Raw genomic sequence first — 23,391 nt, forward strand, 5'->3', positions numbered from 1 at the left:
AACGGTCAAGGCAGCCGGCCCTTTACTTATGACACAGGCGCACGCTTGGCACTACTTTGTTGATGCACGTGCGGCTACTGCGCACACAATTCACAAACACAGAAAATATTTTTTTATTTGGTTTGGAGTGTACTTTGGGGGTTACAGCACCCTTTAACGGTCAAGCCAGCCGGCCCTTTACTTATGACACAGGCGCACGCTTGGCACTACTTTGTTGATGCACGTGCGGCTACTGCGCACACAATTCACAAACACAGAAAATATTTTTTTATTTGGTTTGGAGTGTACTTTGGGGGTTACAGCACCCTTTAACGGTCAAGCCAGCCGGCCCTTTACTTATGACACAGGCGCACGCTTGGCACTACTTTGTTGATGTACGTGCAGCTACTGCGCACACAATTCACAAACACAGAAAATTTTTTTTTATTTGGTTTGGAGTGTACTTTGGGGGTTACAGCACCCTTTAACAATCAAGCCAGCCTGCCCTTTACTTATGACACAGGGGCACGCCTGGCACTACTTTGTTGATGCACGTGCGGCTACTGCGCACACAATTCACAAACACAGAAAATATTTTTTTATTTGGTTTGGAGTGTACTTTGGGGGTTACAGCACCCTTTAATGGTCAAGCCAGCCAGCCCTTTACTTATGGAACAGGCGCACGCTTGGCACTACTTTGTTGATGCACGTGCGGCTACTGCGCACACAATTCACAAACACAGAAAATATTTTTTTATTTGGTTTGGACTGGAGTGTACTTTGGGGGTTACAGCACCCTTTAACGGTCAAGGCAGCCGGCCCTTTACTTATGACACAGGCGCACGCTTGGCACTACTTTGTTGATGCACGTGCGGCTACTGCGCACACAATTCACAAACACAGAAAAATTTTTATTATTTGGTTTGGACTGGAGTGTACTTTGGGGGTTACAGCACCCTTTAACGGTCAAGCCAGCTGGCCCTTTACTTATGACACAGGCGCACGCTTGGCACTACTTTGTTGATGCACGTGCGGCTACTGCGCACACAATTCACAAACACAGAAAATTTTTTATTATTTGGTTTGGACTGGAGTGTACTTTGGGGGTTACAGCACCCTTTAACGGTCAAGCCAGCCGGCCCTTTACTTATGACACAGGCGCACGCTTGGCACTACTTTGTTGATGCACGTGCGGCTACTGCGCACACAATTCACAAACACAGAAAATATTTTTTTATTTGGTTTGGAGTGTACTTTGGGGGTTACAGCACCCTTTAACGGTCAAGCCAGCCGGCCCTTTACTTATGACACAGGCGCACGCTTGGCACTACTTTGTTGATGTACGTGCGGCTACTGCGCACACAATTCACAAACACAGAAAATATTTTTTTATTTGGTTTGGAGTGTACTTTGGGGGTTACAGCACCCTTTAGCAATCAAGTCAGCCGGCCCTTTACTTATGACACAGGGGCACGCCTGGCACTACTTTGTTGATGCACGTGCGGCTACTGCGCACCCAATTCACAAACACAGAAAATATTTTTTTATTTGGTTTGGAGTGTACTTTGGGGGTTACAGCACCCTTTAATGGTCAAGCCAGCCAGCCCTTTACTTATGAAACAGGCGCACGCTTGGCACTACTTTGTTGATGCACGTGCGGCTACTGCGCACACAATTCACAAACACAGAAATTTTTTTATTATTTGGTTTGGTTTGGAGTGTACTTTGGGGGTTACAGCACCCTTTAACGGTCAAGCCAGCCGGCCCTTTACTTATGACACAGGCGCACGCTTGGCACTACTTTGTTGATGCACGTGCGGCTACTGCGCACACAATTCACAAACACAGAAATTTTTTTATTATTTGGTTTGGACTGGAGTGTACTTTGGGGGTTACAGCACCCTTTAACGGTCAAGCCAGCCGGCCCTTTACTTATGACACAGGCGCACGCTTGGCACTACTTTGTTGATGCACGTGCGGCTACTGCGCACACAATTCACAAACACAGAAAATATTTTTTTATTTGGTTTGGAGTGTACTTTGGGGGTTACAGCACCCTTTAACGGTCAAGCCAGCCGGCCCTTTACTTATGACACAGGGGCACGCTTGGCACTACTTTGTTGATGCACGTGCGGCTACTGCGCACACAATTCACAAACACAGAAAATATTTTTTTATTTGGTTTGGAGTGTACTTTGGGGGTTACAGCACCCTTTAACGGTCAAGCCAGCCGGCCCTTTACTTATGAAACAGGCGCACGCTTGGCACTACTTTGTTGATGCACGTGCGGCTACTGCGCACACAATTCACAAACACAGAAAATATTTTTTTATTTGGTTTGGACTGGAGTGTACTTTGGGTGTTACAGCACCCTTTAACAGTCAAGCCAGCCGGCCCTTTACTTATGACACAGGCGCACGCTTGGCACTACTTTGTTGATGCACGTGCGGCTATTGCGCACACAATTCACAAACACAGAAAATATTTTTTTATTTGGTTTGGAGTGTACTTTGGGGGTTACAGCACCCTTTAATGGTCAAGCCAGCTGGCCCTTTACTTATGACACAGGCGCACGCTTGGCACTACTTTGTTGATGCACGTGCGGCTACTGCGCACACAATTCACAAACACAGAAAATATTTTTTTATTTGGTTTGGAGTGTACTTTGGGGGTTACAGCACCCTTTAACGGTCAAGCCAGCCGGCCCTTTACTTATGACACAGGCGCACGCTTGGCACTACTTTGTTGATGCACGTGCGGCTACTGCGCACACAATTCACAAACACAGAAAATATTTTTTTATTTGGTTTGGAGTGTACTTTGGGGGTTACAGCACCCTTTAACGGTCAAGCCAGCCGGCCCTTTACTTATGACACAGGCGCACGCTTGGCACTACTTTGTTGATGTACGTGCGGCTACTGCGCACACAATTCACAAACACAGAAAATATTTTTTTATTTGGTTTGGAGTGTACTTTGGGGGTTTCAGCACCCTTTAACAATCAAGCCAGCCGGCCCTTTACTTATGACACAGGGGCACGCCTGGCACTACTTTGTTGATGCACGTGCGGCTACTGCGCACACAATTCACAAACACAGAAAATATTTTTTTATTTGGTTTGGACTGGAGTGTACTTTGGGGGTTACAGCACCCTTTAACGGTCAAGGCAGCCGGCCCTTTACTTATGACACAGGCGCACGCTTGGCACTACTTTGTTGATGCACGTGCGGCTACTGCGCACACAATTCACAAACACAGAAAATATTTTTTTATTTGGTTTGGAGTGTACTTTGGGGGTTACAGCACCCTTTAACGGTCAAGCCAGCCGGCCCTTTACTTATGACACAGGCGCACGCTTGGCACTACTTTGTTGATGCGCGTGCGGCTACTGCGCACACAATTCACAAACACAGAAAATATTTTTTTATTTGGTTTGGAGTGTACTTTGGGGGTTACAGCACCCTTTAACTGTCAAGCCAGCCGGCCCTTTACTTATGACACAGGCGCACGCTTGGCACTACTTTGTTGATGTACGTGCGGCTACTGCGCACACAATTCACAAACACAGAAAATATTTTTTTATTTGGTTTGGAGTGTACTTTGGGGGTTACAGCACCCTTTAACAATCAAGCCAGCCGGCCCTTTACTTATGACACAGGGGCACGCCTGGCACTACTTTGTTGATGCACGTGCGGCTACTGCGCACACAATTCACAAACACAGAAAATATTTTTTTATTTGGTTTGGAGTGTACTTTGGGGGTTACAGCACCCTTTAATGGTCAAGCCAGCCAGCTCTTTACTTATGAAACAGGCGCACGCTTGGCACTACTTTGTTGATGCACGTGCGGCTACTGCGCACACAATTCACAAACACAGAAAATATTTTTTTATTTGGTTTGGACTGGAGTGTACTTTGGGGGTTACAGCACCCTTTAACGGTCAAGGCAGCCGGCCCTTTACTTATGACACAGGCGCACGCTTGGCACTACTTTGTTGATGCACGTGCGGCTACTGCGCACACAATTCACAAACACAGAAAATATTTTTTTATTTGGTTTGGAGTGTACTTTGGGGGTTACAGCACCCTGTAACGGTCAAGCCAGCCGGCCCTTTACTTATGACACAGGCGCACGCTTGTCACTACTTTGTTGATGTACGTGCCGCTACTGCGCACACAATTCACAAACACAGAAAATATTTTTTTATTTGGTTTGGAGTGTACTTTGGGGGTTACAGCACCCTTTAACAATCAAGCCAGCCGGCCCTTTACTTATGACACAGGGGCACGCCTGGCACTACTTTGTTGATGCACGTGCGGCTACTGCGCACACAATTCAAAAACACAGAAAATATGTTTTTATTTGGTTTGGACTGGAGTGTACTTTGGGGGTTACAGCACCCATTAACGGTCAAGGCAGCCGGCCCTTTACTTATGACACAGGCGCACGCTTGGCACTACTTTGTTGATGCACGTGCGGCTACTGCGCACACAATTCACAAACACAGAAAATATTTTTTTATTTGGTTTGGAGTGTACTTTGGGGGTTACAGCACCCTTTAACGGTCAAGCCAGCCGGCCCTTTACTTATGACACAGGCGCACGCTTGGCACTACTTTGTTGATGCACGTGCGGCTACTGCGCACACAATTCACAAACACAGAAAATATTTTTTTATTTGGTTTGGAGTGTACTTTGGGGGTTACAGCACCCTTTAACGGTCAAGCCAGCCGGCCCTTTACTTATGACACAGGCGCACGCTTGGCACTACTTTGTTGATGTACGTGCAGCTACTGCGCACACAATTCACAAACACAGAAAAATTTTTTTTATTTGGTTTGGAGTGTACTTTGGGGGTTACAGCACCCTTTAACAATCAAGCCAGCCTGCCCTTTACTTATGACACAGGGGCACGCCTGGCACTACTTTGTTGATGCACGTGCGGCTACTGCGCACACAATTCACAAACACAGAAAATATTTTTTTATTTGGTTTGGAGTGTACTTTGGGGGTTACAGCACCCTTTAATGGTCAAGCCAGCCAGCCCTTTACTTATGGAACAGGCGCACGCTTGGCACTACTTTGTTGATGCACGTGCGGCTACTGCGCACACAATTCACAAACACAGAAAATATTTTTTTATTTGGTTTGGACTGGAGTGTACTTTGGGGGTTACAGCACCCTTTAACGGTCAAGGCAGCCGGCCCTTTACTTATGACACAGGCGCACGCTTGGCACTACTTTGTTGATGCACGTGCGGCTACTGCGCACACAATTCACAAACACAGAAAAATTTTTATTATTTGGTTTGGACTGGAGTGTACTTTGGGGGTTACAGCACCCTTTAACGGTCAAGCCAGCTGGCCCTTTACTTATGACACAGGCGCACGCTTGGCACTACTTTGTTGATGCACGTGCGGCTACTGCGCACACAATTCACAAACACAGAAAATTTTTTATTATTTGGTTTGGACTGGAGTGTACTTTGGGGGTTACAGCACCCTTTAACGGTCAAGCCAGCCGGCCCTTTACTTATGACACAGGCGCACGCTTGGCACTACTTTGTTGATGCACGTGCGGCTACTGCGCACACAATTCACAAACACAGAAAATATTTTTTTATTTGGTTTGGAGTGTACTTTGGGGGTTACAGCACCCTTTAACGGTCAAGCCAGCCGGCCCTTTACTTATGACACAGGCGCACGCTTGGCACTACTTTGTTGATGTACGTGCGGCTACTGCGCACACAATTCACAAACACAGAAAATATTTTTTTATTTGGTTTGGAGTGTACTTTGGGGGTTACAGCACCCTTTAGCAATCAAGTCAGCCGGCCCTTTACTTATGACACAGGGGCACGCCTGGCACTACTTTGTTGATGCACGTGCGGCTACTGCGCACCCAATTCACAAACACAGAAAATATTTTTTTATTTGGTTTGGAGTGTACTTTGGGGGTTACAGCACCCTTTAATGGTCAAGCCAGCCAGCCCTTTACTTATGAAACAGGCGCACGCTTGGCACTACTTTGTTGATGCACGTGCGGCTACTGCGCACACAATTCACAAACACAGAAAATTTTTTATTATTTGGTTTGGTTTGGAGTGTACTTTGGGGGTTACAGCACCCTTTAACGGTCAAGCCAGCCGGCCCTTTACTTATGACACAGGCGCACGCTTGGCACTACTTTGTTGATGCACGTGCGGCTACTGCGCACACAATTCACAAACACAGAAATTTTTTTATTATTTGGTTTGGACTGGAGTGTACTTTGGGGGTTACAGCACCCTTTAACGGTCAAGCCAGCCGGCCCTTTACTTATGACACAGGCGCACGCTTGGCACTACTTTGTTGATGCACGTGCGGCTACTGCGCACACAATTCACAAACACAGAAAATATTTTTTTATTTGGTTTGGAGTGTACTTTGGGGGTTACAGCACCCTTTAACGGTCAAGCCAGCCGGCCCTTTACTTATGACACAGGGGCACGCTTGGCACTACTTTGTTGATGCACGTGCGGCTACTGCGCACACAATTCACAAACACAGAAAATATTTTTTTATTTGGTTTGGAGTGTACTTTGGGGGTTACAGCACCCTTTAACGGTCAAGCCAGCCGGCCCTTTACTTATGAAACAGGCGCACGCTTGGCACTACTTTGTTGATGCACGTGCGGCTACTGCGCACACAATTCACAAACACAGAAAATATTTTTTTATTTGGTTTGGACTGGAGTGTACTTTGGGTGTTACAGCACCCTTTAACGGTCAAGCCAGCCGGCCCTTTACTTATGACACAGGCGCACGCTTGGCACTACTTTGTTGATGCACGTGCGGCTATTGCGCACACAATTCACAAACACAGAAAATATTTTTTTATTTGGTTTGGAGTGTACTTTGGGGGTTACAGCACCCTTTAATGGTCAAGCCAGCTGGCCCTTTACTTATGACACAGGCGCACGCTTGGCACTACTTTGTTGATGCACGTGCGGCTACTGCGCACACAATTCACAAACACAGAAAATATTTTTTTATTTGGTTTGGAGTGTACTTTGGGGGTTACAGCACCCTTTAACGGTCAAGCCAGCCGGCCCTTTACTTATGACACAGGCGCACGCTTGGCACTACTTTGTTGATGCACGTGCGGCTACTGCGCACACAATTCACAAACACAGAAAATATTTTTTTATTTGGTTTGGAGTGTACTTTGGGGGTTACAGCACCCTTTAACGGTCAAGCCAGCCGGCCCTTTACTTATGACACAGGCGCACGCTTGGCACTACTTTGTTGATGTACGTGCGGCTACTGCGCACACAATTCACAAACACAGAAAATATTTTTTTATTTGGTTTGGAGTGTACTTTGGGGGTTTCAGCACCCTTTAACAATCAAGCCAGCCGGCCCTTTACTTATGACACAGGGGCACGCCTGGCACTACTTTGTTGATGCACGTGCGGCTACTGCGCACACAATTCACAAACACAGAAAATATTTTTTTATTTGGTTTGGACTGGAGTGTACTTTGGGGGTTACAGCACCCTTTAACGGTCAAGGCAGCCGGCCCTTTACTTATGACACAGGCGCACGCTTGGCACTACTTTGTTGATGCACGTGCGGCTACTGCGCACACAATTCACAAACACAGAAAATATTTTTTTATTTGGTTTGGAGTGTACTTTGGGGGTTACAGCACCCTTTAACGGTCAAGCCAGCCGGCCCTTTACTTATGACACAGGCGCACGCTTGGCACTACTTTGTTGATGCGCGTGCGGCTACTGCGCACACAATTCACAAACACAGAAAATATTTTTTTATTTGGTTTGGAGTGTACTTTGGGGGTTACAGCACCCTTTAACTGTCAAGCCAGCCGGCCCTTTACTTATGACACAGGCGCACGCTTGGCACTACTTTGTTGATGTACGTGCGGCTACTGCGCACACAATTCACAAACACAGAAAATATTTTTTTATTTGGTTTGGAGTGTACTTTGGGGGTTACAGCACCCTTTAACAATCAAGCCAGCCGGCCCTTTACTTATGACACAGGGGCACGCCTGGCACTACTTTGTTGATGCACGTGCGGCTACTGCGCACACAATTCACAAACACAGAAAATATTTTTTTATTTGGTTTGGAGTGTACTTTGGGGGTTACAGCACCCTTTAATGGTCAAGCCAGCCAGCTCTTTACTTATGAAACAGGCGCACGCTTGGCACTACTTTGTTGATGCACGTGCGGCTACTGCGCACACAATTCACAAACACAGAAAATATTTTTTTATTTGGTTTGGAGTGTACTTTGGGGGTTACAGCACCCTTTAACGGTCAAGCCAGCCGGCCCTTTACTTATGAAACAGGCGCACGCTTGGCACTACTTTGTTGATGCACGTGCGGCTACTGCGCACACAATTCACAAACACAGAAAATATTTTTTTATTTGGTTTGGACTGGAGTGTACTTTGGGTGTTACAGCACCCTTTAACGGTCAAGCCAGCCGGCCCTTTACTTATGACACAGGCGCACGCTTGGCACTACTTTGTTGATGCACGTGCGGCTATTGCGCACACAATTCACAAACACAGAAAATATTTTTTTATTTGGTTTGGAGTGTACTTTGGGGGTTACAGCACCCTTTAATGGTCAAGCCAGCTGGCCCTTTACTTATGACACAGGCGCACGCTTGGCACTACTTTGTTGATGCACGTGCGGCTACTGCGCACACAATTCACAAACACAGAAAATATTTTTTTATTTGGTTTGGAGTGTACTTTGGGGGTTACAGCACCCTTTAACGGTCAAGCCAGCCGGCCCTTTACTTATGACACAGGCGCACGCTTGGCACTACTTTGTTGATGCACGTGCGGCTACTGCGCACACAATTCACAAACACAGAAAATATTTTTTTATTTGGTTTGGAGTGTACTTTGGGGGTTACAGCACCCTTTAACGGTCAAGCCAGCCGGCCCTTTACTTATGACACAGGCGCACGCTTGGCACTACTTTGTTGATGTACGTGCGGCTACTGCGCACACAATTCACAAACACAGAAAATATTTTTTTATTTGGTTTGGAGTGTACTTTGGGGGTTTCAGCACCCTTTAACAATCAAGCCAGCCGGCCCTTTACTTATGACACAGGGGCACGCCTGGCACTACTTTGTTGATGCACGTGCGGCTACTGCGCACACAATTCACAAACACAGAAAATATTTTTTTATTTGGTTTGGACTGGAGTGTACTTTGGGGGTTACAGCACCCTTTAACGGTCAAGGCAGCCGGCCCTTTACTTATGACACAGGCGCACGCTTGGCACTACTTTGTTGATGCACGTGCGGCTACTGCGCACACAATTCACAAACACAGAAAATATTTTTTTATTTGGTTTGGAGTGTACTTTGGGGGTTACAGCACCCTTTAACGGTCAAGCCAGCCGGCCCTTTACTTATGACACAGGCGCACGCTTGGCACTACTTTGTTGATGCGCGTGCGGCTACTGCGCACACAATTCACAAACACAGAAAATATTTTTTTATTTGGTTTGGAGTGTACTTTGGGGGTTACAGCACCCTTTAACTGTCAAGCCAGCCGGCCCTTTACTTATGACACAGGCGCACGCTTGGCACTACTTTGTTGATGTACGTGCGGCTACTGCGCACACAATTCACAAACACAGAAAATATTTTTTTATTTGGTTTGGAGTGTACTTTGGGGGTTACAGCACCCTTTAACAATCAAGCCAGCCGGCCCTTTACTTATGACACAGGGGCACGCCTGGCACTACTTTGTTGATGCACGTGCGGCTACTGCGCACACAATTCACAAACACAGAAAATATTTTTTTATTTGGTTTGGAGTGTACTTTGGGGGTTACAGCACCCTTTAATGGTCAAGCCAGCCAGCTCTTTACTTATGAAACAGGCGCACGCTTGGCACTACTTTGTTGATGCACGTGCGGCTACTGCGCACACAATTCACAAACACAGAAAATATTTTTTTATTTGGTTTGGACTGGAGTGTACTTTGGGGGTTACAGCACCCTTTAACGGTCAAGGCAGCCGGCCCTTTACTTATGACACAGGCGCACGCTTGGCACTACTTTGTTGATGCACGTGCGGCTACTGCGCACACAATTCACAAACACAGAAAATTTTTTATTATTTGGTTTGGACTGGAGTGTACTTTGGGGGTTACAGCACCCTTTAACGGTCAAGCCAGCCGGCCCTTTACTTATGACACAGGCGCACGCTTGGCACTACTTTGTTGATGCACGTGCGGCTACTGCGCACACAATTCACAAACACAGAAAATTTTTTATTATTTGGTTTGGACTGGAGTGTACTTTGGGGGTTACAGCACCCTTTAACGGTCAAGCCAGCCGGCCCTTTACTTATGACACAGGCGCACGCTTGGCACTACTTTGTTGATGCACGTGCGGCTACTGCGCACACAATTCACAAACACAGAAATTTTTTTATTATTTGGTTTGGACTGGAGTGTACTTTGGGGGTTACAGCACCCTTTAACGGTCAAGCCAGCCAGCCAGCCCTTTACTTATGACACAGGCGCACGCTTGGCACTACTTTGTTGATGCACGTGCGGCTACTGCGCACACAATTCACAAACACAGAAAATATTTTTTTATTTGGTTTGGAGTGTACTTTGGGGGTTACAGCACCCTTTAATGGTCAAGCCAGCCAGCCCTTTACTTATGAAACAGGCGCACGCTTGGCACTACTTTGTTGATGCACGTGCGGCTACTGCGCACACAATTCACAAACACAGAAAATTTTTTATTATTTGGTTTGGACTGGAGTGTACTTTGGGGGTTACAGCACCCTTTAACGGTCAAGCCAGCCGGCCCTTTACTTATGACACAGGCGCACGCTTGGCACTACTTTGTTGATGCACGTGCGGCTACTGCGCACACAATTCACAAACACAGAAATTTTTTTATTATTTGGTTTGGACTGGAGTGTACTTTGGGGGTTACAGCACCCTTTAACGGTCAAGCCAGCCGGCCATTTACTTATGACACAGGCGCACGCTTGGCACTACTTTGTTGATGCACGTGCGGCTACTGCGCACACAATTCACAAACACAGAAAATATTTTTTTATTTGGTTTGGAGTGTACTTTGGGGGTTACAGCACCCTTTAACGGTCAAGCCAGCCGGCCCTTTACTTATGACACAGGGGCACGCTTGGCACTACTTTGTTGATGCACGTGCGGCTACTGCGCACACAATTCACAAACACAGAAAATATTTTTTTATTTGGTTTGGACTGGAGTGTACTTTGGGTGTTACAGCACCCTTTAACGGTCAAGCCAGCCGGCCCTTTACTTATGACACAGGCGCACGCTTGGCACTACTTTGTTGATGCACGTGCGGCTACTGCGCACACAATTCACAAACACAGAAAATTTTTTATTATTTGGTTTGGACTGGAGTGTACTTTGGGGGTTACAGCACCCTTTAACGGTCAAGCCAGCCGGCCCTTTACTTATGACACAGGCGCACGCTTGGCACTACTTTGTTGATGCACGTGCGGCTACTGCGCACACAATTCACAAACACAGAAAATATTTTTTTATTTGGTTTGGACTGGAGTGTACTTTGGGTGTTACAGCACCCTTTAATGGTCAAGCCAGCCGGCCCTTTACTTATGACACAGGCGCACGCTTGGCACTACTTTGTTGATGCACGTGCGGCTATTGCGCACACAATTCACAAACACAGAAAATATTTTTTTATTTGGTTTGGAGTGTACTTTGGGGGTTACAGCACCCTTTAATGGTCAAGCCAGCTGGCCCTTTACTTATGACACAGGCGCACGCTTCGCACTACTTTGTTGATGCACGTGCGGCTACTGCGCACACAATTCACAAACACAGAAAATATTTTTTTATTTGGTTTGGAGTGTACTATGGGGGTTACAGCACCCTTTAATGGTCAAGCCAGCCGGCCCTTTACTTATGACACAGGCGCACGTTTGGCACTACTTTGTTGATGCACGTGCGGCTACTGCGCACACAATTCACAAACACAGAAAATATTTTTTTATTTGGTTTGGAGTGTACTTTGGGGGTTAAAGCACCCTTTAACGGTCAAGCCAGCCAGCCCTTTACTTATGACACAGGCGCACGCTTGGCACTACTTTGTTGATGTACGTGCGGCTACTGCGCACACAATTCACAAACACAGAAAATATTTTTTTATTTGGTTTGGAGTGTACTTTGGGGGTTACAGCACCCTTTAACAATCAAGCCAGCTGGCCCTTTACTTATGACACAGGGGCACGCCTGGCACTACTTTGTTGATGCACGTGCGGCTACTGCGCACACAATTCACAAACACAGAAAATATTTTTTTATTTGGTTTGGAGTGTACTTTGGGGGTTACAGCACCCTTTAATGGTCAAGCCAGCCAGCCCTTTACTTATGAAACAGGCGCACGCTTGGCACTACTTTGTTGATGCACGTGCGGCTACTGCGCACACAATTCACAAACACAGAAAATATTTTTTTATTTGGTTTGGACTGGAGTGTACTTTGGGGGTTACAGCACCCTTTTACGGTCAAGGCAGCCGGCCCTTTACTTATGACACAGGCGCACGCTTGGCACTACTTTGTTGATGCACGTGCGGCTACTGCGCACACAATTCACAAACACAGAAAATTTTTTATTATTTGGTTTGGACTGGAGTGTACTTTGGGGGTTACAGCACCCTTTAACAGTCAAGCCAGCCGGCCCTTTACTTATGACACAGGCACACGCTTGGCACTACTTTGTTGATGCACGTGCGGCTACTGCGCACACAATTCACAAACACAGAAATTTTTTTATTATTTGGTTTGGACTGGAGTGTACTTTGGGGGTTACAGCACCCTTTAACAGTCAAGCCAGCCGGCCCTTATGACACAGGCGCACGCTTAGCACTACTTTGTTGATGCACGTGCGGCTACTGCGCACACAATTCACAAACACAGAAAATATTTTTTTATTTGGTTTGGAGTGTACTTTGGGGGTTACAGCACCCTTTAACGGTCAAGCCAGCCGGCCCTTTACTTCTGACACAGGCGCACACTTGGCACTACTTTGTTGATGCACGTGCGGCTACTGCGCACACAATTCACAAACACAGAAAATATTTTTTTATTTGGTTTGGAGTGTACTTTGGGGGTTACAGCACCCTTTAACGGTCAAGCCAGCCGGCTCTTTACTTATGACACAGGCGCACGCTTGGCACTACTTTGTTGATGCACGTGCGGCTACTGCGCACACAATTCACAAACACAGAAAATATTTTTTTATTTGGTTTGGAGTGTACTTTGGGGGTTACAGCACCCTTTAATGGTCAAGCCAGCCGGCCCTTTACTTATGACACAGGCGCACGCTTGGCACTACTTTGTTGATGCACGTGTGGCTACTGCGCACACCATTCACAAACACAGAACATATTTTTTTATTTGGTTTGGAGTGTACTTTGGGGGTTACAGCACCCTTTAACGGTCAAGCCAGCCGGCCCTTTTTCTTATGACACAGGCACACGCTTGGCACTACTTTGTTGATGTATGTGCGTCTACTGCGCACACAATTCACAAACACAGAAAATATTTTTAAATTTGGTTTGGACTGGAGTGTACTTTGGGGGTTACAGCACCATTTAATGATCAAGCCACCTGGCCCTTTACTTATGACACAGGGGCACGCCTGGCACTACTTTGTTGATGCACGTGCGGCTACTGCGCACACAATTCACAAACACAGAAAATATTTTTTTATTTGGTTTGGAGTGTACTTTGGGGGTTACAGCACCCTTTAACGGTCAAGCCAGCCGGACCTTTACTTATGAAACAGGCGCATGCTTGGCACTACTTTGTTGATGCACGTGCGGCTACTGCGCACACAATTCACAAACACAGAAAATATTTTTTTATTTGGTTTGGACTGGAGTGTACTTTGGGTGTTACAGCACCCTTTAACGGTCAAGCCAGCCGGCCCTTTACTTATGACACAGGCGCACGCTTGGCACTACTATGTTGATGCACGTGCGGCTATTGCGCACACAATTCACAAACACAGAAAATATTTTTTTATTTGGTTTGGAGTGTACTTTGGGGGTTACAGCACCCTTTAATGGTCAAGCCAGCTGGTCCTTTACTTATGACACAGGCGCAAGCTTGGCACTACTTTGTTGATGCACGTGCGGCTACTGCGCACACAATTCACAAACACAGAAAATATTTTTTTATTTGGTTTGGAGTGTACTTTGGGGGTTACAGCACCCTTTAACGGTCAAGCCAGCCGGTCCTTTACTTATGACACAGGCGCACGCTTGGCACTACTTTGTTGATGCACGTGCGGCTACTGCGCACACAATTCACAAACACAGAAAATATTTTTTTATTTGGTTTGGAGTGTACTTTGGGGGTTACAGCACCCTTTAACGGTCAAGCCAGCCGGCCCTTTACTTATGACACAGGCGCACGCTTGGCACTACTTTGTTGATGTACGTGCGGCTACTGCGCACACAATTCACAAACACAGAAAATATTTTTTTATTTGGTTTGGAGTGTACTTTGGGGGTTACAGCACCCTTTAGCAATCAAGTCAGCCGGCCCTTTACTTATGACACAGGGGCACGCTTGGCACTACTTTGTTGATGCACGTGCGGCTACTGCGCACCCAATTCACAAACACAGAAAATATTTTTTTATTTGGTTTGGAGTGTACTTTGGGGGTTACAGCACCCTTTAATGGTCAAGCCAGCCAGCCCTTTACTTATGAAACAGGCGCACGCTTGGCACTACTTTGTTGATGCACGTGCGGCTACTGCGCACACAATTCACAAACACAGAAAATTTTTTATTATTTGGTTTGGACTGGAGTGTACTTTGGGGGTTACAGCACCCTTTAATGGTCAAGCCAGCCGGCCCTTTACTTATGACACAGGCGCACGCTTGGCACTACTTTGTTGATGCACGTGCGGCTACTGCGCACACAATTCACAAACACAGAAATTTTTTTATTATTTGGTTTGGACTGGAGTGTACTTTGGGGGTTACAGCACCCTTTAACGGTCAAGCCAGCCGGCCCTTTACTTATGACACAGGCGCACGCTTGGCACTACTTTGTTGATGCACGTGCGGCTACTGCGCACACAATTCACAAACACAGAAAATATTTTTTTATTTGGTTTGGAGTGTACTTTGGGGGTTACAGCACCCTTTAATGGTCAAGCCAGCCGGCCCTTTACTTATGACACAGGGGCACGCTTGGCACTACTTTGTTGATGCACGTGCGGCTACTGCGCACACAATTCACAAACACAGAAAATATTTTTTTATTTGGTTTGGAGTGTACTTTGGGGGTTACAGCACCCTTTAACGGTCAAGCCAGCCGGCCCTTTACTTATGAAACAGGCGCACGCTTGGCACTACTTTGTTGATGCACGTGCGGCTACTGCGCACACAATTCACAAACACAGAAAATATTTTTTTATTTGGTTTGGACTGGAGTGTACTTTGGGTGTTACAGCACCCTTTAACGGTCAAGCCAGCCGGCCCTTTACTTATGACACAGGCGCACGCTTGGCACTACTTTGTTGATGCACGTGCGGCTACTGCGCACACAATTCACAAACACAGAAAATATTTTTTTATTTGGTTTGGAGTGTACTTTGGGGGTTACAGCACCCTGTAACGGTCAAGCCAGCCGGCCCTTTACTTATGACACAGGCGCACGCTTGTCACTACTTTGTTGATGTACGTGCGGCTACTGCGCACACAATTCACAAACACAGAAAATATTTTTTTATTTGGTTTGGAGTGTACTTTGGGGGTTACAGCACCCTTTAACAATCAAGCCAGCCGGCCCTTTACTTATGACACAGGGGCACGCCTGGCACTACTTTGTTGATGCACGTGCGGCTACTGCGCACACAATTCACAAACACAGAAAATATGTTTTTATTTGGTTTGGACTGGAGTGTACTTTGGGGGTTACAGCACCCATTAACGGTCAAGGCAGCCGGCCCTTTACTTATGACACAGGCGCACGCTTGGCACTACTTTGTTGATGCACGTGCGGCTACTGCGCACACAATTCACAAACACAGAAAATATTTTTTTATTTGGTTTGGAGTGTACTTTGGGGGTTACAGCACCCTTTAACGGTCAAGCCAGCCGGCCCTTTACTTATGACACAGGCGCACGCTTGGCACTACTTTGTTGATGCACGTGCGGCTACTGCGCACACAATTCACAAACACAGAAAATATTTTTTTATTTGGTTTGGAGTGTACTTTGGGGGTTACAGCACCCTTTAACGGTCAAGCCAGCCGGCCCTTTACTTATGACACAGGCGCACGCTTGGCACTACTTTGTTGATGTACGTGCAGCTACTGCGCACACAATTCACAAACACAGAAAATATTTTTTTATTTGGTTTGGAGTGTACTTTGGGGGTTACAGCACCCTTTAACAATCAAGCCAGCCTGCCCTTTACTTATGACACAGGGGCACGCCTGGCACTACTTTGTTGATGCACGTGCGGCTACTGCGCACACAATTCACAAACACAGAAAATATTTTTTTATTTGGTTTGGAGTGTACTTTGGGGGTTACAGCACCCTTTAATGGTCAAGCCAGCCAGCCCTTTACTTATGAAACAGGCGCACGCTTGGCACTACTTTGTTGATGCACGTGCGGCTACTGCGCACACAATTCACAAACACAGAAAATATTTTTTTATTTGGTTTGGACTGGAGTGTACTTTGGGGGTTACAGCACCCTTTAACGGTCAAGGCAGCCGGCCCTTTACTTATGACACAGGCGCACGCTTGGCACTACTTTGTTGATGCACGTGCGGCTACTGCGCACACAATTCACAAACACAGAAAATTTTTTATTATTTGGTTTGGACTGGAGTGTACTTTGGGGGTTACAGCACCCTTTAACGGTCAAGCCAGCCGGCCCTTTACTTATGACACAGGCGCACGCTTGGCACTACTTTGTTGATGCACGTGCGGCTACTGCGCACACAATTCACAAACACAGAAATTTTTTTATTATTTGGTTTGGACTGGAGTGTACTTTGGGGGTTACAGCACCCTTTAACGGTCAAGCCAGCCGGGCCTTTACTTATGACACAGGCGCACGCTTGGCACTACTTTGTTGATGCACGTGCGGCTACTGCGCACACAATTCACAAACACAGAAAATATTTTTTTATTTGGTTTGGAGTGTACTTTGGGGGTTACAGCACCCTTTAACGGTCAAGCCAGCCGGCCCTTTACTTATGACACAGGCGCACGCTTGGCACTACTTTGTTGATGTACGTGCGGCTACTGCGCACACAATTCACAAACACAGAAAATATTTTTTTATTTGGTTTGGAGTGTACTTTGGGGGTTACAGCACCCTTTAATGGTCAAGCCAGCCAGCCCTTTACTTATGAAACAGGCGCACGCTTGGCACTACTTTGTTGATGCACGTGCGGCTACTGCGCACACAATTCACAAACACAGAAAATTTTTTATTATTTGGTTTGGACTGGAGTGTACTTTGGGGGTTACAGCACCCTTTAATGGTCAAGCCAGCCGGCCCTTTACTTATGACACAGGCGCACGCTTGGCACTACTTTGTTGATGCACGTGCGGCTACTGCGCACACAATTCACAAACACAGAATTTTTTTTATTATTTGGTTTGGACTGGAGTGTACTTTGGGGGTTACAGCACCCTTTAACGGTCAAGCCAGCCGGCCCTTTACTTATGACACAGGCGCACGTTTGGCACTACTTTGTTGATGCACGTGCGGCTACTGCGCACACAATTCACAAACACAGAAAATATTTTTTTATTTGGTTTGGAGTGTACTTTGGGGGTTACAGCACCCTTTAACGGTCAAGCCAGCCGGCCCTTTACTTATGACACAGGGGCACGCTTGGCACTACTTTGTTGATGCACGTGCGGCTACTGCGCACACAATTCACAAACACAGAAAATATTTTTTTATTTGGTTTGGAGTGTACTTTGGGGGTTACAGCACCCTTTAACGGTCAAGCCAGCCGGCCCTTTACTTATGAAACAGGCGCACGCTTGGCACTACTTTGTTGATGCACGTGCAGCTACTGCGCACACAATTCACAAACACAGAAAATATTTTTTTATTTGGTTTGGACTGGAGTGTACTTTGGGTGTTACAGCACCCTTTAACGGTCAAGCCAGCCGGCCCTTTACTTATGACACACGCGCACGCTTGGCACTACTTTGTTGATGCACGTGCGGCTATTGCGCACACAATTCACAAACACAGAAAATATTTTTTTATTTGGTTTGGAGTGTACTTTGGGGGTTACAGCACCCTTTAATGGTCAAGCCAGCTGGCCCTTTACTTATGACACAGGCGCACGCTTGGCACTACTTTGTTGATGCACGTGCGGCTACTGCGCACACAATTCACAAACACAGAAAATATTTTTTTATTTGGTTTGGAGTGTACTTTGGGGGTTACAGCACCCTTTAACGGTCAAGCCAGCCGGCCCTTTACTTATGACACAGGCGCACGCTTGGCACTACTTTGTTGATGCACGTGCGGCTACTGCGCACACAATTCACAAACACAGAAAATATTTTTTTATTTGGTTTGGAGTGTACTTTGGGTGTTACAGCACCCTTTAACGGTCAAGCCAGCCGGCCCTTTACTTATGACACAGGCGCACGCTTGGCACTACTTTGTTGATGCACGTGCGGCTACTGCGCACACAATTTACAAACACAGAAAATATTATTTTTTAATTTATTTTGGAGTGTACTTTGGGGGTTACAGCACCCTTTAACGGTCAAGCCAGCCGGCTCTTTACTTATGACACAGGCGCACGCTTGGCACTACTTTGTTGATGCACGTGCGGCTACTGCGCACACAATTCACAAACACAGAAAATATTTTTTTATTTGGTTTGGAGTGTACTTTGGGGGTTACAGCACCCTTTAACGGTCAAGCCAGCCGGCCCTTTACTTATGAAACAGGCGCACGCTTGGCACTACTTTGTTGATGCACGTGCGGCTACTGCGCACACAATTCACAAACACAGAAAATATTTTTTTATTTGGTTTGGACTGGAGTGTACTTTGGGTGTTACAGCACCCTTTAACGGTCAAGCCAGCCGGCCCTTTACTTATGACACACGCGCACGCTTGGCACTACTTTGTTGATGCACGTGCGGCTATTGCGCACACAATTCACAAACACAGAAAATATTTTTTTATTTGGTTTGGAGTGTACTTTGGGGGTTACAGCACCCTTTAATGGTCAAGCCAGCTGGCCCTTTACTTATGACACAGGCGCACGCTTGGCACTACTTTGTTGATGCACGTGCGGCTACTGCGCACACAATTCACAAACACAGAAAATATTTTTTTATTTGGTTTGGAGTGTACTTTGGGGGTTACAGCACCCTTTAACGGTCAAGCCAGCCGGCCCTTTACTTATGACACAGGCGCACGCTTGGCACTACTTTGTTGATGCACGTGCGGCTACTGCGCACACAATTCACAAACACAGAAAATATTTTTTTATTTGGTTTGGAGTGTACTTTGGGTGTTACAGCACCCTTTAACGGTCAAGCCAGCCGGCCCTTTACTTATGACACAGGCGCACGCTTGGCACTACTTTGTTGATGCACGTGCGGCTACTGCGCACACAATTTACAAACACAGAAAATATTATTTTTTAATTTATTTTGGAGTGTACTTTGGGGGTTACAGCACCCTTTAACGGTCAAGCCAGCCGGCTCTTTACTTATGACACAGGCGCACGCTTGGCACTACTTTGTTGATGCACGTGCGGCTACTGCGCACACAATTCACAAACACAGAAAATATTTTTTTATTTGGTTTGGAGTGTACTTTGGGGGTTACAGCACCCTTTAACGGTCAAGCCAGCCGGTCATTAACTTATGACACAGGCGCACGCTTGGCACTACTTTGTTGATGCACGTGCGGCTACTGCGCACACAATTCACAAACACAGAAAATATTTTTTTATTTGGTTTGGAGTGTGCTTTGGGGGTTACAGCACCCTTTAACGGTCAAGCCAGCCGGCCCTTTACTTATGACACAGGCGCACGCTTGGCACTACTTTGTTGATGTACGTGCGGCTACTGCGCACACAATTCACAAACACAGAAAATATTTTTTTATTTGGTTTGGAGTGTACTTTGGGGGTTACAGCACCCTTTAACGATAAAGCCAGCCTGCCCTTTACTTATGACACAGGGGCACGCCTGGCACTACTTTGTTGATGCACGTGCGGCTACTGCGCACACAATTCACAAACACAGAAAATATTTTTTTATTTGGTTTGGAGTGTACTTTGGGGGTTACAGCACCCTTTAACGGTCAAGCCAGCCGGCCCTTTACTTATGAAACAGGCGCACGCTTGGCACTACTTTGTTGATGCACGTGCGGCTACTGCGCGCACAATTCACAAACACAGAAAATATTTTTTTATTTGGTTTGGACTGGAGTGTACTTTGGGGGTTACAGCACCCATTAACGGTCAAGCCAGCCGGCCCTTTACTTATGACACAGGCGCACGCTTGGCACTACTTTGTTGATGCACGTGCGGCTACTGCGCACACAATTCACAAACACAGAAAATATTTTTTTATTTGGTTTGGAGTGTACTTTGGGGGTTACAGCACCCTTTAAAGGTCAAGCCAGCCGGCCCTTTACTTATGACACAGGCGCACGCTTGGCACTACTTTGTTGATGCACGTGCGGCTATTGCGCACACAATTCACAAACACAGAAAATATTTTTTTATTTGGTTTGGAGTGTACTTTGGGGGTTACAGCACCCTTTAACGGTCAAGCCAGCCGGCCCTTTACTTATGACACAGGCGCACGCTTGGCACTACTTTGTTGATGCACGTGCGGCTATTGCGCACACAATTCACAAACACAGAAAATATTTTTTTATTTGGTTTGGAGTGTACTTTGGGGGTTACAGCACCCTTTAATGGTCAAGCCAGCCGGCCCTTTACTTATGACAGAGGCGCACGCTTGGCACTACTTTGTTGATGCACGTGCGGCTACTGCGCACACAATTCACATACACAGAAAAAATATATTTTTTTTTAGCACTTTGGGGGAGCACCCCTGATGGACAGAGCACCCCCTGGACAACACTTCAGCACCCCTTTAGGACTGGGATACTGTACAGGACTTTGGAGTGGTCACAGCCCCTATGGACAACTGACTGCACAACACAGTCCAGCCAGCCCCTATGGACTTTGAAGTAGTGGACACAGCCCCTATTAACAACAGCAGCACAGCACAGCACAGCCAGCCCCTATGGACTTTGAAGTAGTGGACACAGCCCCTATGGACAACAGCAGCACAGCGCAGCACAGCACTACTCTGCACTACACTACACTACACAGCCCAGCCATCCCTACCTCCCACCCTCCCTCTTTATTGTCCACAGCCGAGTGAGAAAATCGCGCCGACGCGGGTACCTTATATAGGATCCAAAACCTACGAGACCCGGAAGGCGGGATGATGACGTTTTGCCTCGATTTCAGATCCGAGTCAGGCGGGAAAAGTCGAGCCTGACTCGGATCGGCCTCAGATCGGGGGTGGCTCGGGGGGGTTCGGATTTCAGAAATCCGAACCCGCTCACCCCTAGTTGATGTTCAAAGTATTGATTATCTATTGGTCCAAATAATCTGGTCAGAGATATTCAATAATCATTTTGATGTAATAATCTGTCAAATGACTAAGTACCCCACATGGAATGAATACATACCCTTTATTCTACTGAATCTAATCACCATATTTATTAAATATATCAAACACTATCATGAATACAATTTCCAGTAAATACTATATCATTCGATAATGAATAGATACAGTATGTATTATAGGATTCTGGGCCTGATTCAGACCCGCTCGCGAGCGCTGAGCGCTCGCAAGCGGGTCGATGTTGCCCAAGTCCGCTCTTTGCGGTGTGTTGACGCCTCTATGTCTGAGCGAGCGCTCCGAAAAATACGCTCGCTATTTTGTAAAGACGCCCCTTTGCCGTTCGCATCACACATCATCTCCGGTATTTATTAGATTAATCGGGAACATCGAAAGGCATCTGAACTGCTCGTAGTGCTTGTGGTAGGTTTTTATTTCCCCTAATACTGCGAGCAGTTCAGGCTAAAAGACAACCAAGTGACGTTGTCGATGACGCTCCTTTACTAATTATGCACTCCCATTAAACGCCCTTTTGACCGTTTGGCACGCCTGCGTTCGGATCTCCACACCCCCATTTTCAAGCACCTTCCCGTTACCACCCACAAACGGTACATTCTTTCAATCAAATTAGCAGCCCCTCGCTGTTTTACGAGCGCACAATTTCCAACCGCAATTAATGTTTTGCGCATGCGCATTACGACCCATACGCATGCGCAGTTGTGTGAACATCACTCAGAGCGAACGAACGGCCGTTTACGAGCGGCTCTGAATCAGGCCCTCTGTTCAGTAGGTTCGTGTGGAGCATTCAATGTATATAAATACCTTATCATTAAATGTATCAGGTAGTGTCACTACTGAATACATTTCATACAGTTACACATTAATGCATTCCAAACCCCTCAATAATGGGATATATTACATGGGTTTCAATGCTCCAGGTCACTTTGCAGTACCTGTACAGAATTTGTAATTTAAATCAGGGTTAATAATACAAATGTCTCTGTTATGTATTCACATTTTATATCCCTTATGGGTCCTCTTGCAGTAGTTGTATTCCTGTGCTATTTATTAAGGGACAATCCGTTCACCTCCATAGACAACATACCTTCCGTATTATGATTTGCAGTTATTACTCACTGTACTGTGGCCCTGATTCAGAGCCGGACACTCTTTCAGACCACTCGCTCTGAATCAGGGTGGCTTTTTTTTTTTTTTGGCCACTCGCTAAGGCCACTCTGGCCACTCGCTAAGCTATGGCTGACCACCCACAGCTTTTGCGAGTGGCCAGGTGATGGTCGCAACCATTGACTTGCGGCGAGACCTTTGTGGTCTCGTCTGCCTCAAGCCCCAGTGAGCTTCCGGAAGCTCACTACTGACATCACTGGTGATGTCAGTGGGCCCCCCCTCAAACGGCAGGTGTTCCTACGGGAACGCCTCCGTTTGGCCAGCATCCCCCCCCCCCCGACCCGCCTACCAAATGGGGTGAGCTGTCGATCATCATTGACAGCCGCCCCATTTAGATGCGAGCGCCGGAGCGAGTGATTTTTTTGCTTGTTCTGTGGCTCGCGCACGCCTGGCCATCGACCCGCTTGCGAGTGCTGAGCGCTCGCGAGCCGGCCTGAATCAGGCCCTGTGTCTGGTGTGAATATATAAGACTTTCACATTCACTACG

The 23,391-nt window shown here is 46.7% G+C and overlaps 1 protein-coding gene across 1 annotated transcript in view; it reads left to right on the forward strand.

Moving 5' to 3' along the window:
* LOC148517814 (guanylate-binding protein 7-like) overlaps positions 1 to 23,391 on the forward strand; it is a 155,100-nt gene that overhangs the window by 65,705 nt on the left and 66,004 nt on the right. The gene's annotated exons all lie outside the window — the stretch shown is intronic.

The sequence above is a fragment of the Taudactylus pleione genome, unplaced genomic scaffold (genome assembly GCF_031769625.1).
Source record: "Taudactylus pleione unplaced genomic scaffold, aTauple2 ptg000209l, whole genome shotgun sequence".
NCBI lineage: Eukaryota > Metazoa > Chordata > Amphibia > Anura > Myobatrachidae > Taudactylus > Taudactylus pleione.